Raw genomic sequence first — 4,812 nt, 5'->3', positions numbered from 1 at the left:
CCTATGGTTTCTTCTATTTCCATATAGGAACTATTTACATATAATTCAGTTTTGGAATGTCCGTATTCCAAAAAGCCTCTAGAGTTTCAACCTTTTTCCTTCTCCATGTTTTAATGCTTGAATAATGTAAAGTTGTGGTCAGTAGCTAATTTTATGGGAGGGCCACTTCAAGGAGGGAGGTGGACCATGGTGGGACAACACTCCTGCCCCCGAGTGGACTGCCAGCAAGTCCCATTGTCAAAGCCATGGCTCCCTCCACGTACCTTGGTAGGTTGGCAGTTGGAGCAAGGACAGCTGAGGATACTCAGGGAGCTGTATTTGTCCATGCCAGCTATTCGACAATGGTGATTATGTATTTATTTATTTATTTATTTGATTTGTATCCGGCCCTTCCTCCCAGCAGGAGCCCAGGGTGGCAAACAAAAGCACTAAAAACACTTTGAAACATCATAAAAACAGACTTTAAAATATATTAAAACGAAACTACTTTAAAAACGTTTTTTTAAAAAGATTTAAAGATTTCTTTAAAAAAAAGGTTAAAAAACATATTGTTTTTTAAAAAGAGGTTTAAAAACATATTAAAAAGCAATTCCAACACAGAAGCAGACTGGGGTAGGTCTCAACTTAAAAGGCCTGTTGAAAGAGGCGCCAAAAAGATAACAGAGATGGCACCTCCCTAATACGTAAGGGTAGGGAGTTCCACAGGGTAGGTGCCGCTACACTAAAGGTCCGTTTCCCTCCCTCCCTCCCTCATTTATTTACTTATTTATTTGATTTATATCCCACCCTTCCTCCCAGCAGTGGAAAACAAAAGCACTAAAAACACTTTAAAACATCATAGAAAAAGTATTTAAATACATTAAGACATAACATTTTTAAAAACATTTTTTTAAAAAGCTTTCAAGATATATTTTTAAAAAGGTTAAAACATATTGGGTTTTTTTTTAAGGTTTATAAACATATTAAAAAGCAATTCCAACACAGATGCAGACTGGGATAAGGTTGCAACTTAAAAGGCTTGTTGAAAGAGGAAGGTCTTCATTAGGCACCGAAAAGATAACAGAGATGGCACCTGTCTGATATTTAAGGGTAGGGAATTCCACAGGTTAGGTGCTGCCACACTAAAGGTCTGTTTCCTATGTTGTGCAGAACGGACCTTATAAGGGGTAAGACGGTCTTTCAGGTATCCTGGTCCTGAGCTGTATAGGGCTTTGTACACCAAGACTAGAACCTTGAACTTGGACTGGTAGCAAATGGGCAGCCACTGCAATTCTTTCATCAGCGGGATGACATGTTGGCAATACCCTGCCCCAGTGAGCAGTCTCACTGCCGCATTTTGCACCAGCTGCAGCTTCTGGACCAACGTCAAGGGCAGCCCCACATAGAGCGCATTACAGTAATCCAGCCTGGAGGTTACCAGTGCATGGACAGTGGTCAGGCTGTCCTGGTCCAGAAATGGCTGCAGCTGTCTTACCAGCTGAAGCTGGTAAAAGGCACTCCTAGCCATTGAGGTCACCTGGGTCTCTAGCAACAAAGGTGGATTCAGGAGCACCCCCAGACTACAGACCTGCTCTTTCAGAGGGAGTACGACCCCATCCAGAGCAGGCAACTGACCAATTATCTGAACATGGGAACCACCAACCCACAGTGCCTCCATCTTGCTAGGATTCAGACTCAGTTTATTGCCCTCATCCAGCTCACCACCGAGTCCAGGCAGTGGTCCAGGGCTTGCACAGCCTCTCCCGATTCAGATGTTACAGAGAAATAGAGCTGGGTATCATCAGCGTACTGCTGAAACCCCAAATCTCCTGATGACCACTCCCAAGGGCTTCATATAGATGTTAAACAGCATGGGGAACAAGATGGTACTCTGCAGCACCCCACAGCATAACTGCCTGGGGGCTGAAAGACAATCACCCAATGTTATTCTCTGAAAATGACCCTGGAGATAGGATCAGAACCATTGTAAAACAGTGCCTCCAATACCCATCTCACCAAGTCGGCCCAGAAGGATACCAAGGGCAATGGTTTCAAAAGCCACTGAGAGATCAAGTTAGAGTAACGGTTGTACTCCCCCTGTCCTTCTCCCGATAAAGGTCATCCATCATGGCAACCAAGGCCAATTCAGTCCCATAGCCAGGCCTGATCCCAGATTGGAAAGGGTCAAGATAATCTGTTTCATCCAAGAGTACTTGCAATTGCTGCACCCCAACCCTCTCAATCGCCTTCCCTAAAAAGGGTTTTTGTGACCAGTCAGTAATTGTCACAGACCAATGGGTCCAGGGTGGGCTTTTTCAGGAATAGTCAGATCACTGCCACTTTCAGGGCGGCTGGAACCACTCCCACAACGATGCATTGACCACACCCTGGATCCACTCAGTCAAACCCCCTTGGCAAGTTTAATAAGCCAAGAAGGGCAAGGGCTGAGAGGACACATTGCTGGCTACATCATTGCGAGCACCTGTCTACGTTGTCAGGCCTCATCAACTGAGACTGTTCCCAAGAAGTTGCAGCATATGTTGCACTGGACACCTCATTGGGGACGACAGTATATACGGATGGGGCATCAAGACTGCTATGGAGGCGAGCAACTTTACCCTCAAAGTGCCTTGCAAACAATTCACAGTGGGCCTCTGAAGGGTCAAAGATTCCATTTCCTGGAGCCGATCTCAACAGACCTCTGACTATACAGAAAAGCTGCACTGGACAGCTACTTGAGGATGCGGTGGAGGCAGAGAAGTGGGCCTTCTTCGCCGCCCTCACCACCACACAGGCACGGTTATGATGTTTTACTCATGCTCGATTAGCCTCACAGCATCCCTTTCACTATTTGAGCTCTAGCCATTGTCCTTAGCTCACTGGTGTAGCAAGGTGCAAACCAGGCTCCACAATGCCAGAGAGGGTGCTTGGAGGCAACTGTGTCAAAAGCCCAACGAACCTTGCTGTTCCACAGCGTGACAAGGGCTTCAACAGGGTCACCTGCTCTATCTATTGGGAACTCCCCTAGGGCATTCAGGAATCCATTGGATTCCATTAGTCTCTGGGGGCAGACCATCTTAATCTGTCCACCAGATTAAGCAACAGAGTAATGATCAAGTAAGGGAGCATGGAATTGTTTTACTGGCATCAATAAAGTGTACACAACTAAGGTTTAACAAAATTAAGAGAACAAGTGATTGATATTTGCTGCTTGGTTCAGCCTCTCTATTCCTCTGGGATATAGCATATTTTTATTTGGAATATTGTACCAACACTGACTGGCTTTTCATCTTAGGTAAAATGGGGATTTGCTTGGTATCTTAACAGAACTGAAGGGTGCTTAGGACTCTCTTCTCCAAGGAAACACATACTTTGTGTGTGGGAGAGAGATTTGCTGTTCAGTCCTGGATATGTCTGCTTGGAAGTAAGTCTTACTGGATTCAGTGGAACTTACTTCGAGGCAAGTGGGTTTAGGATTGGCCTTAATTTGGAAATCAATAATATCTGGGGGATGCCAGCAGAATTTTCTGGGCCGGCTACAGCTCATGGTTAGCAAGGAGAGAACTTAAGCACAAGTTCTAGGTTGGACAACCTGCTAAGCCAAAACTTGCCTTAGCTCAGCACGCCATGGAAGTAAAAAAGACTAGAGAAGAGTAAAGCAGTTGCAAGTGCCTCTCTGGGAGTGTGCACATTCATGTGGTTCCAGTAAGCCATAGTTTGGCTTAGTGAGATATATGAAGCAGATCACTGATCTAATAATGCTCAATATTTATGTATATAATTGCTCAGTTTTTCTGGCTCTCAGCAGTAATCCATCGTACACTGCTGTGAAGCTAGATGTGAGAGGAGCATTGCTCTGTCTGTAATGTATTATTTATTAAATGTGTTAGATGCTTTTCTACACACATGTGCACTCAAAGTGGCATACAGTTAATGGAAAAGTAAAATAAAAAGTAAAACATTAAAAAATATGAAAAGTTAAAAATAAAACAGTACATAAGGTGATGGAGCAACCCTTCTTAGGAAGCCCACCAAAAGCCTTCCAAAGTTAAGAATCAAATGCCTGGGATGTTCCTCCTGATGCTGTTCCTCCAAAGTTACCCAAGTGTTCCATAAATGGAAAAATAAAAAGTCCTGAGAGCTCTTAAAGGCTGAAGTCTCAGAAGACATGAGTGGATTATCAAGTGCACAGTAGAATACAGGAAGTGCAGATCATGCCACAGTTCCATTCACTGCTCCTGATCAATAGACCACAATAGTACAGCTACTGCGTAGTTTGCATTGTGATTTTTGTTCTGTTTGTTTTTGCTGTGGAAACACCACCTTTTCCATCCTCACCAATTCTGACATCACTACCACAGATGCTGTGGGCACACTGGCAGATTTGGTAAGAAACTGATTGGACTGGATCCAGACTGTGGACTGGCAGTTCACCACTTCTGCTATAGAAGTTTCCCATAGTGATGGTAAGCATGAGGGAAAGGTGTTCTTGACGATCACTCGTGACCGAGTAAGATTATTAAATATAGTCTTTAACAATGGATCCGTCTGAATCTGTATCCACCGCCGATGTACCAGACCACGACTAGGGACTTCTGGATTTCACAGTCCTGCCCCCGTCGCCATTTGCCAATCACCATAAGACTTTTGTTATGGAAGACGCCTGTGCGTGAATTTGTTTTATGGGGGGAGATCGGTGCACCACGATCAACACACAATCTTGACAGAAAAAGGCTTTGATCTAATGGCATGGGTACCATGACAATTGGAAGTCCTTTATCTGCTGCAGCCTTCATCCGCCTTCACAGCCGTTGTAACATACACATTGTTATC

Source organism: Rhineura floridana, chromosome 11, assembly GCF_030035675.1.
Source record: "Rhineura floridana isolate rRhiFlo1 chromosome 11, rRhiFlo1.hap2, whole genome shotgun sequence".
Classification (NCBI taxonomy): domain Eukaryota; kingdom Metazoa; phylum Chordata; class Lepidosauria; order Squamata; family Rhineuridae; genus Rhineura; species Rhineura floridana.
Note: the sequence above shows the minus strand (reverse complement) of the source record.